This window comes from Rattus norvegicus, chromosome 6 (genome assembly GCF_036323735.1).
Source record: "Rattus norvegicus strain BN/NHsdMcwi chromosome 6, GRCr8, whole genome shotgun sequence".
NCBI lineage: Eukaryota > Metazoa > Chordata > Mammalia > Rodentia > Muridae > Rattus > Rattus norvegicus.
Window position 1 is genome coordinate 106,860,933 of NC_086024.1, and position 17,912 is coordinate 106,878,844.

Here is a 17,912-nt window from a genome sequence, read left to right on the forward strand (position 1 = left end):
AACAAATTAAAGACATTTTAGAATTTAATGAAAATAAAGGCACAACAACAGAACACTGTGAAAGGAGTGTTAAGAGGAAAACTCAAAACTCTGAGTGCCTCCATAAAGAAACTGGAGAGAGCATACACTAGCATCTTAATAGCACATCTGAAAACTAAAGCAAAAGGAAGTAAATATACCCAAGAGGAGTAGATGGCAGGAAATAATCAAACCTTGGGCTAAAACCAAGTAGAAACAAAGAGAAATATACAAAGAATCAACAACACCAAAAGCTGGTTCTTTGAGAATATCAACAAGACAGATAAACCCTTAGCCAGACTAGCTAGAGAGCACAGAGACAGTATCCAAATTAACAAAATCAGAAATAAAGGGGAGACATAACAGAAATTGAAGAAGTTAAAAGAAAACATTGTATACTACTACAAAAGCCTATACTCAACAAAACTGGAAAATCTAAATAAAATGGATGGTTTTCTAGACAGATACCAGGCTCCAAAGCTGAACGATGATCAGATAAACCATCTAAACTGTCTCATCACCCCTAAAAAAATAGAAGCAGTCATTAAAAGTCTTCCATCCAAAATAAGAAGCCCAGGACCAGATGGTTTTAGTGCAGAATTCTATCAGACCTTCAAAGAAGACCCAATAACGATACCATTCAAACTGTTCCACAAAACAGAAACAAAAGGAACACTGCCTAACTCATTCTATGAAGCCACAGTAACGCTGCTACCTAAACCACACAAAGACCCAACAAAGAAAGAGAACTTCAGCCCAATTGCCTGTATGACTATTAATGCATAAGTAATCAATAAAATTCTAGCAAACTGAATCCAAAAACAGATCAAAAATGACCCTATGATCAAATAGGCTTCATCCCAGGAATGCAGGGATGGTTCAATAAGCAGAAATCCATCAAAGTAATCCATTATATAAACAAATTCAAAGGGAAAAATAAAACCACACGATCAATCATTAGATGCTAAAAAAGGATTTGATAAATACAACACCTCTTCATGTTAAAAATCTTGGAATTGTGAATTCAAGGCCCATTCCTAAACATAATAAAAATAATATGTAGCAAATCAATAGCTAACATCAAACAAAATGGAGAGAAATGTGATGCAATCCCACTAAAATCTGAAACCAGACAAGGTTGCTCACTCTCTCCCTATCTATTCAATACAGTACTCGAAGTTGTAGCCAGAGCAATTAGACCAAAAAAACTTAGGAGGGGGGATGCAGAGGGATACAAATTGGAAAGGAAGAAGTCAGTGTATCACTATATGCAGATATGATAGTGTACTTAAATGACCCCAAAAATTCCACCAGAGAACTCCTAATTCAGCCAAGTGTCTGGATATAAAATTAATGCAAACAAATCAGTAGCCTTCCACTACTCAATGGATAAATGGCCTGAGAAAGAAATTAGGAAAATGACACCCTTCACTATAGTCACAAGTAATATAAAATGTCTTTGTGTGACTCTAACCAAGTGAGTGAAAGATCTGTATGACAAGAACTTCAAGTTTCTGAAGAAAGAAATTAAAGAAGACCTCAGAAAATGAAAAGATGCTCATGAATCTGCAGGATTAACATAGTAAAAATGGCCATTTTACCAAAAGCAATCTACAGATTCAATGCAATCCCCATCAAAATTTCAACTCAATTCTTTACAGAGATAGAGCAATTCTCAACTTCATCTGGAATAACAAAAAACCCAGGATAGCAAAAATTATTCTCAACAATAAGAAAACATCTGAGGGAATCACCATCCCTGAGCTCAAGCTGTATTACAGAGCAATCATGATAAAAAAAAAAAAAAAATCTTTATGGTATTGGTACAGAGACAGGCAGGTAGATCAATGAAATAGAATTGAAGACCCGGAAATGAAATGCACACAACTATGCTCACCTGATCTTTGACATAGGAGCCAAAACCAACTGGTGGAATAAAAGCAGCATTTTCAACAAATGATGCTGGTTCAACTAGCAGTCAGCATGTAAAAGAATGAAAATTGATTCATTCTTATCTCCTGTACAAAGCTCAAGAAAGTACAAAGCTTAAAGTTCAAGTGGATGAAGGACCCGCACATAAAATAAGATACACTTAATCGAATAGAAGAGAACATGGGAAAGACCCTCAAACACATCAGAACACGGGAAAATTCCCTGAATAGAACACAAACAGCTCAGGCTCTAAGATCAACTACTGACAAATGGGAACCCATAAAATTGCAAAGCTTCTATAATGCAAAGGACACTGTAGAGGACAAAACAGCAACCTATTGAATGGGAAAAAATCTTTACCAACCCTATATCCAAAAGAGGGCTAATATCAAAAATATACAAAGAATTTAAGTTAGATTCCAGAGAACCAAATAGCCCTATTAAAAAATGGGGTATAGAGGTAAAAAAGAATTCTCACCTGAGGAATCTTGAATGGCTGAGAAGCACCTAAAGAAATGTTCAAAATCTTTAGTCATCAGGGAAATGCAAATCAAAACGACCCTGAGATTCTACCTCATGTCAGTAAGAATGACTAAGATCAAAAACTCAGGTGACAGTGGAAGGGGAAGCCCTGGGTCCTGCTAAGACTGAACCCCCAGTGAACTAGTCTATGGGGGGAGGGCGGCAATGGGGGGAGGGTTGGGAGGGGAACACCCATAAGGAAGGGGAGGGGGGAGGGAGATGTTTGCCCGGAAACCGGGAAAGGGAATAACACTCGAAATGTATATAAGAAATACTCAAGTTAATAAAAAAAAAAAAAAAAAAAAACTCAGGTGACAACAGATGCTGACAAGGATGTGGAGAAAGAGGAATGTGCCTCCATTGCTGGTGGGATTGCAAACTGGTACAAGCACTCTGGAAATAAGTCTGGCAGTTCCTCAGAAAATTGAACATAGTACTACTTCCTGAAGACCCATCTACAACTCTCCTGGGTATATACCCAAAAGTTTCTCCAAAATAAAACAAACACATGTTCCACTAAGTTCATAGCAGCCTTATTTATAATAGCTGGAATCTAGAAACAACCCAGATATCCCTCAAAAGAAGAATGGATACAGAAAATGTGGTACATTTATACAATGGAGTACTACTTGGCTATTAAAAAATGACTTCTTGAAATTCACAAACAAATGGATGGAACTAGAAAATATCATCCTGAGTGAGGTAATTGGATCACAAAAGAACACACATGGGCCTTTCTGCTGGGACAGACAGCGAGTAAGTCTGCTCCCCAGAAGAGTCTATATTCTGAGGCATACCAGAGAAGCTACTGCACTCAGTATTTGTCATATCAGAGGGTCTGCTGCACTCAGAACATTTGACATCATATTCTGAAGAACAGCAGAAGAACCACTGCACTGAGAACATTTGATACCACATCCTTAGGCATCCCAGGAGATCAGCTGAACCAAGGACATCTGATACCACAACCAGAGACATCCTAGAAGATCCCCTGCACCCAGGACACCACAGTTTGAAGGCATCCCAAGAGTACCTCTGTAAACAGAGCAACTGGGCAATTGACACCACAGTCTGAAGACCTCCCAGGGGCTCTGTGGCATACAGGGCAACTGACCCAAAAGACTGAAAGCCTCCCTGGAGCGTGGCTGCACATAAGGAAACAGAAATCACAGTCCATTGACACCCCACCCCCACCCCGAGAGAACAGCTTCACACAGGATAACAGTTTGGCTGCTACTCTAAAGACCTAACTGTCTGAAGGCCTCCCAGGAGATCTACTGCAGCCAGTGCAACAAATCAGCAGCTTCTCTGCCTCTCTGAATACCCTCCAGTTGGAAGGTCCCCCAGGAGGTCTTCTAGAGTCAGGGTCACAGGCATACAAGGAGACCTGTTACAACTGAGGGACAAACAAGGCAGACTCCAGACAGAGTCACCCAGATCAGCAGACACTAGAGATAACCAAATAGTAAAGAAGCAAACACAAGATGATAAGCAACAGAAACCAATATACATGGGCATCATCAGAACCCAGTTCTACCACCACAGCAAGCCCTGGATACACCAAAACACCTAAAAATCGGGAAGCTGGCCTAAAATCCTATGTCGTGAAGATAATAGGGAAGGATATAAATAACTCACTGAAAGAAATACTGGAAAACACAGATAGAAGCCCTTAAAGAGGAAACAAATAAATCCCTTAAAGAAATACAGGAAAACACAATCAAACAGGTAAAGAAATTGCATAAAGCAGTCCAATACCCAAAAGTAGAAGTAGAAACAATAAAGAAAACACAAATGGAGGCAGACCTGGAAATGGAAAAACCTAAGAACGAGGTCAGGAACTACAGGTGTAAGTATCACCAACAGAATACAAGAGATAGAAGAGAGAATCTTGGGGGAAGAATACTGTGGAAGAGATTGACTCAACAATCAAATAAAATTCAAAACACAAAAAAGTGCTAACCCAAAACAGCTAGGAAATTCAGGACACAATGAAAAGACCAAATCTAAGAATAATTGGAATAGAGGAGAACAAAGATTCCCAGCTCAAAGGATCTGAAAACGTCTTCAACAAAATCATAGAAGAAAACTACCAAACTTAAAGAGATGGCCATAAAGGTACAAGAAGCCTATAGAACATCAAACAAATGGGACCAGAAAAGAAAATCCTCTCATCACATGCTAATCAAAACACTACACACAGAGAACAAAGAAATAATACTAAAAGCTGCAAGGGAAAAGGAACCAAGTAACATACAAAGGCAGACCTATGAAAATCACATCAGACTTCTCAACAGAAACTATGAAAGTCAGAAGCAACTTGTCAGAGGTCATGCAGACTCTAAGAGAATACAAATGCCAGCCTAGGCTACTATATCTAGTAAAACTCTCAATCAACATGATGGAAAAACCAAAATATTCCTGGACGAAACCAAATTCAAACAATATCTAGCTACCAATCCAGTCCTAGAAAGAATCCAAGAAGAAAAACTCCAATACAAGGAAGATATATCAAAGAGAAGATGATATTAAGCATTTCACAACAAAGCCAAAAGGAGAGAACCACAAGCACATAAAGCCACCTACAAAAACAAATATAACAAGAGCCAATGGTCATCTGTCTTAAATATCTCTCAACATTAATGGACTCAACTCCCCTATAAAAAGACATAAGCTAAGAGACTGGATATGAAAACAAGATCTAGCATTTTGCTGCATACAAGAAACACACCTCATTAACATAGACAGACACTATGTCAAAGTAAAGGGGTGAAAAAAGGTTTTTCAAGCAAATGGTCCCAAGAAAAAAGCTGGAGTTGCCATCCTAATATCCAATAAAATAGACTTTCAACCAAAAGTTAACAAGCATGATGAGGAAGGATACTTCATATTCATCAAAGGGAAAAATCTACCAAGAGAAAGTTTCAATTATGAACATCTATACCCCAAATGCAAGGGTACCCACCTTCATAAAAGAAACATTACTAAAGCTTAAAACACAATAATAGTGGGAGACTTCAACACTGCACTCTCACCAATGGACAGGTCATTGAAACAGAAACAAACAGAGACACAGTGAGACAAATAGAGGTTATGAACAAATGGTTTTAACAGATATCTATAGAACATTTCACCCTAAAACAAAAGAATACGCCTTCTTTTCAGCACCTCATGGTAACTTCTCCAAAATCAACCATATAATTGGTCACAAAACAACTTTCAACTGATACAAGAAGATTGGAATAATCCCATGCATCCAGACCACATGGCCTAAAGCTGGTCTTCAATAACAGCAAAAGCAACAGGAAACTCACATACACGGAAACTGACAACTCTCTACTCAATGGTAATTGGATCAGGAATGAAATAAAGAAAGAAATTAAAGACTTTCTTGAGTTTAATGAAAATGTTGACACATTATAAGCAAACTTATAGGACAAAATGAAAGCAGTGCTAAGAGGAAAATTCACAGCACTAAGTACACTGGTAAAGAAACTAAAAAGATCTTATACTAGCAACTCAACAGCACACCTGAGAGTTTGAGAACAAAAAGAAGCAAACTCACCCAAGAGGAGTAGATGGCAGGAAATAGTCAAACTCGGGGCTGAAATCAACCAAATAGAAATGAAGAAAATAATACAAAGAATCAGCAAAACCAAATCTGGTTCTTTGGGAGAACCAACAAGATAGATAAACCCCTAGCCAAACTAATAAAGGGTCCAGAGGCAGTATCCAAATTATCAAAATCAGAAATGAAAAGGGAGACATAACAACAGAAACAGAAAATTCAAAAAAAATCGTCATATCCTACTACAAAAGCCTATGCTCAACAAAACTGAAAAAACTAAGATGAAATGGATGGTTTTCTAGACCAAAGTTAAATCAAGGGCAGGTAAACTTTCTAAACAGGCCCATATCCCATAAGGAAATAGAAATCATTAAAAACCTCCCAACCAAAAAAGCCCAGTCCAGATGGAGTTAGTTCAGAATTCTACCAGCTCTTCAAAGAAGACCTGATACCAATACTCCTCAAAATATTCCATAAAATAGAAACAGAAGGAACACTACCTAATTCATTCTATGAAGCCACAATTACTCTAATACCTAAACCCCACAAGGACCCTACCAAAAAAAGAGAACTTCAAACCAATCTTGCTTATGAGTATCAATGCAAAAATACTCAATAAAATTCTTGCAAACCGAATCCTAGAACTCATCAAAACCATCATTCACCATTATCAAGTAGGCGTCATCCCAGGGATGCAAGGTTGGATCAATATACAAAATCCATTAACATAATTCACCATATAAACAAACTCAAAGAAAAAAAATCACATGATCATCTCCGTAGATGCAGAAAAAGCATTTGACAAAATACAACACCCCTTCATGTTAAAAGTATTGGTGATATCAGGAATTCAAGGCCTATACCTAAACATAATAAAAGCAATCTACTGTAAACCAACAGCCAATATCAAATTAAGTGGAGAAATACTTGAAGCAACCCCACTAAAATCGGGAACAAGACAAGGATGCCCACTCTCCCCCATATGTATTCAATATAGTACTCAAGGTGTTAGCTAGAACAAGAAGACAACAAAAAGATCAAATTGGCAAAGAAGAAATAAAGGTATCACTATTTGCAGATGATATGATAGTAAACTTAAGTGACCCCAAAAATTCTACCAGAGAACTTCTCCAGCTCATAACCAACTTCAGCAAAGTGGCCAGATATAAAATTAACTCAAACAAATCAGTAGTCTTCCTTTATACAAATGATAAACAGGCTGAAAGAAATTAGGGAAACAACTCTCTTCACAATAGCCACAGATAATATAAAATATCTTGGGGTACCTCTAACCAAGATCTATATGACAATAACTTCAAGTCTCTCAAGAAAGAAATTGAAAAAGATCTCAAAAAATGGAGAGATCTCCCATGCTCATGGATTGGCAGAATTAACATAGTAAAAATGGCCATCCTACCAAAGGCAATCTACAGATTCAATGCAATCCCCATTAAGATCCCAACACAGTTCTTCAAAAACATGGAAAGACAAAAAACCCAGAATAGTGAAAACAATTCTTAATAATAAAGAATGGCTGGGGGAATTGCCATCCCTCACCTCAAGCTCTACTACAGAGCAATAGTGATAAAAAAAAAAATGCAATGGTATTGGTACAAAACGTTGATCAATGGAATAGAATTGAAGACCCAGAAATAAAGCCACACACTTACTCACACTTGATCTTTAACAAAGAAGCCAAAAATATACAATGGAAAGAAGAAAGCATCTCCAATAAATGGTGCTGTTCTAACTGGATGTCTGTATATAGAAAAATGAAAATAGACCCATATTAATCACCATGCACAAAGCTCAAGTCCAAGTGAATCAAGGATCTTAACATAAACCAGATATACTGCAATAGAAGAGAAAGTGGGAAAGAGCCTTGAACTCATTGGCACGGGGAAATTTCCTAAACAGAACTCCAATGGCCCATGCTCTAAGATCAAAAATTGATAAATGGGACCTCATGAAACTGGATAGCTTCGGCAAGGCAAAGGACATAGTCAACAAGTCAAATTGGCAACCTACAGATTAGGAAAAAAATCTTCACTAACTTCACATCTGATAGAGGGCTAATATCAAAAATATATTAAGAACTCAAGAGGCTAACCACCAAAAAACCAAACAACCCAATCAAAACATGGGGTATCTTGGCAGGGAATAGAGAGGCAAAGATTAAAACAGAGACAGAAGGAACACCCATTCAGAGCCTGCCCCATATGTGGCCCATACATATACTGCCACCCAATTAGACAAGATGGATGAAGCAAAGAAGTGCAGGCAGACAGGAGCCGGATGTAGATCTCTCCTGAGAGACACAGCCAGAATACAGCAAATACAGAGGCGAATGCCAGCAACAAACCACTGAACTGAGAACAGGACCCCCGTTGAAGGAATCAGAGAAAGGACTAGAAGAGCTTGAAGGGGCTCGAGACCCCATATGAACAACAATGCCAAGCAACCAGAGCTTCCAGGGACCTAAAGACTATACATGGACTGACCCTGGACTCTGACCTCATAGGTAGCATTGAATATCCTAGTAAGATCACCAGTGTAAGGGGAAGCCTTACTGCTAAGACTGAACCTCCAGTGAACATGATTGTTGGGGGGAGGGCGGCAATGGGGGGAGGATGGGGAGGGGAACACCCATAAAGAAGGGGTGGGGGATGTTGGCCCGGAAACCAGAAAGGGAATAACACTCGAAATGTAAATAAGAAATACTCAAGTTAATAAAAAAAAAGAATTAGAAATAAAAAAAAAAACATGGGGTATAGAACTAAACAGAGAAGTCACAACAGAGGAATCTCAAATGGCTGAGAAGCACCTAAAGAAATGTTCAAAGTCCTTAGTGATCAGAGAAATGCAAATCAAAATGACCCTGAGATTCTATCTTATACCAGTCAGAATGGCTAAGATCAAAACCTCAGGTGACAACACATGTTGGTGAGGATGTGGAGAAAGAACACTCCTCCATTGTTGGTGGGATTGCAAACTGGGTACAACCACTCTGGAAATCAATTTGGATGTTCCCGAGAAAATTGAAAATAGACTTACCTAAAGACCCAGCAATACCACTCTTGGGAATATACCCAAAAGATTTCCCGCAATGCCACAGGGGCGTGGGTTCCCCTATGTTCATAGTGGTCTTATTTGTGATAGCCAGAAGCTTGAAATAACCCAGATGTCCTATGATATAAGAATGGATATGGAAATAACGGTTCATTTACACAATGGAATACTACTCAGCTATTAAGAACAAGAACATCCTGATTTTTCAGGCAAATGGATGGAACTAGAAAATATCATCCTGAGAGGGGTAACTCAGATGCAAAAGGACATGCACAGTGTGTTCTCACTAATAAGTAGATATCAGTCACAAAAAAAGTACAGAATACCCAAAATACAGTCCACAGAACTCAAAAAGGTCGACAAGCTGAAGGGCCCAAGTAAGGACACCTCAGTACCCCTTGGGAAGGAGAAGAAAGCAACCAAAAGGGGGAAGGAGGACAGGGGAAGGAAAAGAGATGGGGGTGGAGAGAGGGGAACACGATCCAGTTTTGGGGGGGGGGAGGACTGACTCACTGAGGTCCAGCAGAAAGAAAGGAAACAGACGACCTCAGGAGGAAGGAGGTTGGGAGGACCCTCCAGAATGTACCAGAGACCTGGGAAGTGAGAGACTTTCAGGACTCAAAGGGGAGGACCCTAGACGAAATGCCCTACAGTGGGGACAGGGAACTTGAGTCCACTTCCAGCAGAAAGTTAGAGATGGGGTTGCTATCCCACAGTCAAAACTCTGATCCATAATCCTTTCTGTCTGAAAGAAATGCAGGGAAGGAAAAGGAGAGGAGCCTGAGGAAAAGAGGGTCCAGGGACAGCCCAAAGTGGGATCGAGCTCAAGGGGAGGCCCTAAGACCTGACACCATTACTGAGGCTATGGAGCACTCACAAAAAGGGACTTATCATGACTGCCCTCCAAAAGACCCAACAAGCAGCTGAAAGAGTCAGATGCAGATATGTGCACCCAACCAATGGACAGAAGCTGCTGACCTCTCTGGTTGAATTAGGGAAAAGCTGGAGGAAGCTGAGGAGGAGGGCAACCCTGTAGGAGGACCAGCAGTCTCAATTAACCTGGACCCCTGAGATCTCTCAGACACTGGATCACCAACCAGGCAGCACACATGAACTGATGTGAGGCCTCTAACACATATATAGTAGAGGACCGCCCAGTCTTGGTTCAGACAGAGAAGATGCACCTAACCCTCAAGAGACTGGAGGCCCCAGGAAGTTTAGAGGTCTGATGGGGTGGGTGGAATAGAGACATCCTCGTGAAGATTGGGGTGGCAGTATGGGGATGGAGGAGATATAGGATATGGAACAGTGAGAGGGTGGACCAGGAGAGGAATAAAATCTGGAGTGTAAAAAATGAATAAAAAATTTGAAAAAAAATGTGCAATAGATTAAAAAACGCACATTGAATAGTAAGTGGATATTAGGCCAAAGGCTCAGAATACCCATAATCCAACTCACAGACCATATGAAGCTCAAGAAGAAGGAAGACCAAAGTGTGGCTGCTTCAGTTCTACTTAGAAGGGGAAACAAAATGATCATGGGAGGGAGAGGGAGGGAGAGATCTTGGAGGGAGAGGTGGGGAGGAAAATGAGGGGCAAGATAAGGAGTGGGAGGAGACAGAGAAGTACAGAGAGTCAGGAAATTAAGTAGAGGTGTATAGCAGTGGGGGTTGGCGAACTGGGAATAGCCACTAGGAAGTCCCAGATGCCATGAAAGCAAGAGGCTCCCAGGACCAAATGGGGATGGCATTAGCTGAAATACCCAACAAAGAGGAGAGAGAACCTGTAGAGACCATATCCAGAGGTTAGGCTTGGCCCCTGTTTGAGACACGGGCCACCCACCCATCTCAAAAATATTAACCCATAATTGTTCCTATCTAAAGGAAATAGAGGGACAAAGAATGGAGCAGAGACTGAAGGAAAGGCCATCCAGAGACTGCCCCACCTAGCGATCCATCCCATATGCAGTCACCAAACCCAGACACTATTGTTGATGCCAAGAAGCAATTGCTAATAGGAGCCTGGTATGGCGGTTCCCTGAGAGATCCTACCAGCACCTGACCAATACAGATGCATATGCTCTCAGTCAACCATCAGACTGAGCATGGGGACTCCAATGGAGAAGTTAGGGGAAGGACTGAAGAAGATGAAGGGGTTTACAACCCCACAAGGAAGAACAATTTTATCAACGAACCAGACTCCCCTGAGCTCCCAGGAACTAAACCACCAACCAAGGAGTACACATGGAGGGACCCATAGCTCCAACTGCTTATGTAGCAGAGGATGCCTTATCTGGCATCAATGGGAAGGGAGGCCCTTGGTCCTGTGGAGACTTGATGTCCCAATGTAGGGTAATGGTAGGGTGGTGAGTTGGAAGTGGGTGGATTGGTGGGTGAGTGTGGAGAGCTTTAGGGACTGCTTCTAGAAACTTGGCAGGAATTTGACATTGGTCTAGGTTAAGACAGTAAACTCAAGCTGGAATTTGATTTTGGACGAGGACAGGGAAGTAGGATCAGATATGAGTACTTATATTTGGGCTAACACAAAGCTCATGGTAAATTCAGCTGAGGAATGTGGCATTTCTTTTATTTTGGACATCCTGATAGGCCCCTAGAAACACTGATCATGGGACTTTGTTTATTGCCTTGTTTGTTCCTTAACCTAGAACTGGCCTTATTACTTGCATATGCTTAAAATGGTATAAAAGCAAACTGGGGGAAAAAATAAACCCTCTTCAGCCTCAGAACTGGCTGGGGTCACGCTACAGAGTTGTCTAATTGTCTTTTTCTTTTTAATCCTCACTCCATCCCTGTGGAACCCATTGACTGGCTGAGCTGGCTTGGTCAGGTGGTGCCTGGAGCTCTGGTAAGCAGGATACAGGGAAGGACACTGCAGGATAGGAAGTGTGTGCAAAGAAAAGTAAAGAAGATTTGGGCAAGCAGTGAATAAACCCTGTAAAAAGGAACAGGTAACGGTAAAATGCTTTTTATATATGTGTTTAGAGTTATGCTAAAATCTAGAGAAGTGAAAATAATTCTCATAGCTGCTTTAAGTCTTTGGACCCTGATTAGGGATAGTTTAATGCCTAGACATGAGAGAGAGAATAGGTTTGAGAAATGCACTTCTCCACATCTATCTGAGGATGCTTTAGCCAAAGAGAAGGAAAATGAATGTAGGCTGTTACAGAGCTCTCACAGGGAAAGGAAGAGGTCAGGAGACCTCCTGTCTCCTCTCTGGCTCCTACTGGAGGAATGCTTAGTTCTGGTTCTTTCTGGATCTTTTTGGTAGGATATCTGGGTCCCTTTGGCACATCTAGTTCTCTTCCCTCACTGTCTGTTGTCTGTCCTTAGTATGCCAATCTGTCCATATCTGTCAGTTTATGTCTGTTTTTGTTTCGTTGTTTGTTCCTTTGTGTTTCATATTCAAAAGAAAAAATGGTTAAAACTTTACCTGCCGGTCATTCAGCCCTTGATTTAGATTTAACTCTTTTCAAAGAAAAAAAAAGTCTCTTTGGCCTTTGGAGCCTTGCACCTGTAGCTGGGAGTCCAGCACAGTTGGAGAAACCCTGCTAGGGGCCGACTGTCAAAGCCACTCTTAAAGGTGCCAGCAGCTTCTAGGCTTCTCTGGACAGGAAGCTGATGGTTGTTTCTTCTACAAATTTTTTTGGCTGTGATTATTGGGTTCAGCAGGTGACAAGGTGCTCCTTTCTTGAAATTACAACTAAAAAAAGTAAGAATTTTAACTGTTCTAAATAAGTAAATATGTAGCTACTTCATTTTTGTTTCTGAATGGTTTTAAATGTATAAATATATTCTGCATATCTTGGTTATACATTATTGACCTATAAGTTAGTGGGTTTGTAACAGTGGTAAGAGAAAGTCAGCTTAAAACTGGTAACCCAGGACTGGAGTCATTCTATACAACAACATGTGGCATGAGACAACCCATGGAAACAGGTCTCCAAAGAGACCTCTAAATTGGATAATATTTTATGTAGTTCTTATCCTAGAAACCAGACTTATAAAAAATAGGATTTAGGGCAGTGTCCCATTGGTGAGGTATTGAAGGCTGAACCATCATGCCTTTGTTTGCAGGAACTGAAAGCTAAACTGTGTAGCATGGGGGTGATGTACTTGGTGTTGATTTTGGAGAGACTGTATTGTTTGTTGGAGGTTGAGTTTTGCTTTCCTAAGCCGTGGTTGTGCTCTGGTGTTGCAGGGGAAATTTGAAGGTTGTGGTTGAATTGCCTTGGCTGCAACTTGTAGTTTGACCACAGTCTCAGGATTGTAACTCACACATATTTTTAATTAGGAGGAGTTGGGCAGCTGGAGATGGCTACAGGGTTTGCAAAGGGTTGATGAGGCTAAGGAACTTTGGAGGCATTGCAGCCTGGCTTGCCTACCCCAGCTGCTATTCCAGGAGATGCATATAGAATTATTATGGATTTGGAGGATTGTTTTTATATTCTTCCTTTGCATCCTGATTACTGTAAAAGGGTTTCATTTATTGTGACTGTTTGTAATTTTAAAGAACCCATGAAGCAATATCATTGGAAAGTTTTGCCTCAAGGAATGGCTAATAGCCCTACTTTATTAAAAAAATTTTTTTGCAGCTTCAATACAAAAGTTAGGATTTTGATCCCTCTGTGTATATTATTCATTATATGGTTGACATTTTAGTAGCTGACCCTCTGAAGGAGTTTTACTACGTCTTTGCTCTTATACAACGAGCTTTAAAATCTTGGGGATTAGTTGTTGCTCCAGAAAAGATTCAAAGACAATATCCTTTTCAATATTTGGGATATCAGTTACATCCTAAACAAATTGTGTCACAGAAAATTCAAAAAAGAAAAGATAATATAACATACTTTAAATGATTTTCAAAAGCTTTTAGGAGATGCTAATTGGTTAAGACCACCTTAAGCTTACCACAGAAGAACTGAAACCACTGTTTGATAGTCTCGAGGAGGTTGCAAATCCTAATTCCCCTCAACAATTAATTGATGAGGGACAAATAGCTTTTCAAAAAGTAAGGGATGCCATTATTCAATTACAGATACATTATATAGACTATAGTCATTTGTTGGCTGTTTGGTTCTTGCTACTTCTCATGCGCCCAAAGCAGTCCTTTGGTAAAAGGGAACATTAATGTGCATTACTCTTTCTTCATTTCCAAGTAAAGTTCTAAAACCCTATTATGAAGCTGTTTCCATGTTAATACAGAATTTTAGGATGGAATCACGAAAGTATTTTGAGAAAGAACCTAATGAAAAATTTAGTCCTTATTCCAAACAGCAATTAAATTGGTTATTGCAGAATACTGATATTTGGCCTATTGCATGTGCAAACTTTTCAGGTAAAATTGATAATCATTATCCAAAAGACAAGTTGTTACAATTTGCCTCTATGCTTGCTTTATTTCCTATAAATTTATGCATGCAGCCCATAGTAAATCTACTTACTGTATGTGCAGATGGCTTATCTAATGGGAAGGCAGCATATATAATTGGATCACATGTTCATTCTCTTGAGTTTCCCCCTGCTTCAGCACAAATATTTGAACTGCATGTTGTGGCTGCTGGTTTTGAAATGCTGAAAAATCAAGTGTTTAATTTGTATATTGATAGTCAATATATAGCTCATGGTTTACAATTGCTTGAAACTGTTCCTTTTTTAGATAGTGCTAACTCTCAAATTTTGCAATCATTTATTCAAATACAATTCAACTTAAGAGAAAATACTGTTCCTTACTTTATAGGAAATTTAAGACCCAAATCCCATGGGGAAGAGAGCTAAACACCCAGAAGTGCAGACATCCTGACACCGCAGGACAGACTACCACTTCTGCACACCTCTGCCCACATCCCTGGTCCAAGGGGAAACTGCACAGTGCCTCTGGTCATGGGAATATAGGAACAACCAGCCACCAGTACCTGCAGTTCTAGTCTGCACCCAGGACTAAACTGAACCGGCCAAACAGCTCCCTAAACCCAAATCCTGAGGGGGAGAGAACTGGACCCTCAGAAGTGCAGACACTCCTGAGGCAGGACCCTTCTGATTCCTGCCCATGACTAGAGCTGAAAGACAGTCACCAGGAGCACCTACACACTTGAGGACAGAGGTTAGACCCACTTTTCTGCTCCAAGTGACCTGCCTGGTGGATCAGGACACACAGACACAGAAGTCCTCTGGGTCAGGGCACTTCCTGTTTCTGGCTCTGCCCAGAAGTGAACTGATACCATCCCACAGTTCCCTGCACCCAAATCCCATGGGGAAGAGAGCTGAACACCCAGAAGAGCAGACATCCTGACACCGCAGGACAGACTGCCAATTCTGCACACCTCTGCCCACATCCCTGGTCCAAGGGGAACTGCAAAGTGCCTCTGGACACAGGAACACAGGAACAGTCAGCCACCAGTACCTGCAGTTCTGGTCTGTGCCTGGGACCGAACTGACCCAGCCAAACAGCTCCCTGAACCCAAATCCTGTGAGAGAGAGAGCTGGACCCTCAGAAGAGCAGACACTCCTGAGAAGTCAGAGGAGACTACCCTCTGACCACATTTCAGACTCAAGAGAGAATCACCTAGTGCCAACTGTGCCCCCTGGGTGCAAGAACCTAGGAGCAATTAGGGGCAGGACCCTTCTGATTCCTGCCCATGACTAGAGCTGGAAGACAGTCTCCAGGTGCACTGACACACCTGAAATCAGAGCACCTGTTCTCAGGAAAAGATGAAAGAAAACAGGAAAACAGGTCTACAGGAGTGCCAACACAGAGGCCTACAGCAGGGCCAAGTCACTCTCAGAAACAGCAAGACAAGCAAACACCAGAGACAACCCAATGTCTAAAGGCAAGTGCAGGAACCTAAGCAACAGCAACCAAGACTACGTGGCATCATCAGAGTCCAGTTCTCTCACCAAAGAAAATACTAGATATCCAAAGACACTGGAAAAGCAAGATTTAGATTTAAAAATCACATTTTATGATAATGATGGAGGACTTTAAGAAGAACATAAACAACTCCTTAAAGAAATGCAGGACAACACAAGTAAACAAGTAGAAGCCCTTAAAAAGGAAACACAAAAATCCCTGAAAGAATTACAGGAAAACACAATCAAACAGGTGAAGGAATTGATCAAAACCATCCAAGATTTAAAAATGGAAATAGAAACATTAAGAAGCACAAAGGAAGACAACCCGGGAGGTAGAAAACCTGAGGAAGAGACAAGGAGTCTTAGATTAAAGCATATACAAGAATACAAGAGCTAGAACAGAGAATCTCAGGGGCAGAAGATACCATAGAAAACAACGACACAACCATCAAAAATAATGTAAAACACAAAAAGCTCCTAGCCCAAAACATCCAGGAAATCCAGGACACAATGAGAAGGTCAAACCTAAGGATAATATGTATAGAAGAGACTGAAGACTCCAAACTTAAAGGGCCAGTAAATATATTCAAAATATGTCCACAAAATAGAAACAGACAGAGCACTACCAAATTCCTTCTATGAAGCCACAATTACTCTTATACCGAAACCACACAAAGACCCAACAAAGAAAGAGAATTTCACAATTTCCCTTATGAATATTGACACAAAAATGCTCAATAAACACCCGCGGATCCCGGCCCGCAGCAGCTCTCTGCTCCCAGACCCGGTGAGAGAGAGACCCAACCGCCTGGTCAGGTGGGCACTCCTGAGGCTGCAGAGCGGAAGAGACCACCAACACTGCTCACCCCTGCCCACATCCCTGGCCCAAGAGGAAACTGTATAAGGCCTCTGGGCTCCCGTGGGGGAGGGCCCAGGAGCGGCAGGACTTCTGCGCCTGAGACACCGCTGGATCCTGAAAGAAACAGACCGGATAAACAGTTCTCTGCACCCAAATCCCGTGGGAGGGAGAGCTAAACCTTCAGAGAGGCAGACAAGCCTGGGAAACCAGAAGAGACTGCTCCCTGCACACACATCTCGGACGCCAGAGGAAAAAGCCAAAGACCATCTGGAACCCTGGTGCACTGAAGCTCCCGGAAGGGGCGGCACAGGTCTTCCTGGTTGCTGCCGCTGCAGAGAGCCCCTGGGCAGCACCCCACGAGCGAACCTGAGCCTCGGGACCACAGGTAAGACCAAATTTTCTGCTGCAAGAAAGCTGCCTGGTGAACTCAAGACACAGGCCCACAGGAACAGCTGAAGACCTGTAGAGAGGAAAAACTACACGCCCGAAAGCAGAACACACTGTCCCCATAACTGACTGAAAGAGAGGAAAACAGGTCTACAGCACTCCTGACACACAGGCTTATAGGTCAGTCTAGCCACTGTCAGAAATAGCAGAACAAAGTAACACTAGAGATAATCTGATGGCGAGAGGCAAGCGCAGGAACCCAAGCAACAGAAACCAAGACTGCATGCCATCATCGGAGCCCAATTCTCCCACCAAAACAAACATGGAATATCCAAACACACCAGAAAAGCAAGATCTAGTTTCAAAATCATATCTGATCATGATGCTGGAGGACTTCAAGAAAGACATGAACACACTTAGGGAAACACAGGAAATCATTAATAAACAAGTAGAAGCCTACAGAAAGGAATGGCAAAAATCCCTGAAAGAATTCCAGGAAAACACAATCAAACAGATGAAGGAATTAAAAATGGAAATAGAAGCAATCAAGAAAGAACACATGGAAACAACCCTGGATATAGAAAACCAAAAGAAGAGACAAGGAGCTGTAGATACAAGCTTCACCAACAGAATACAAGAGATGGAAGAGAGAATCTCAGGAGCAGAAGATTCCATAGAAATCATTGACT

General features: G+C 41.2%; 1 protein-coding gene and 1 long non-coding RNA gene across 2 annotated transcripts in view; one reads left to right on the plus strand and one right to left on the minus strand.

Moving 5' to 3' along the window:
• The window catches only part of Cox16 (cytochrome c oxidase assembly factor COX16), a 167,100-nt gene that overhangs the window by 115,509 nt on the left and 33,679 nt on the right, over nt 1-17,912 (minus strand). The gene's annotated exons all lie outside the window — the stretch shown is intronic.
• Nucleotides 10,688-16,252, plus strand: LOC134479224 (uncharacterized). Its single transcript, XR_010052276.1, has 2 exons — nt 10,688-12,076; nt 14,866-16,252. It is a non-coding gene; the product is annotated as an uncharacterized LOC134479224 (long non-coding RNA).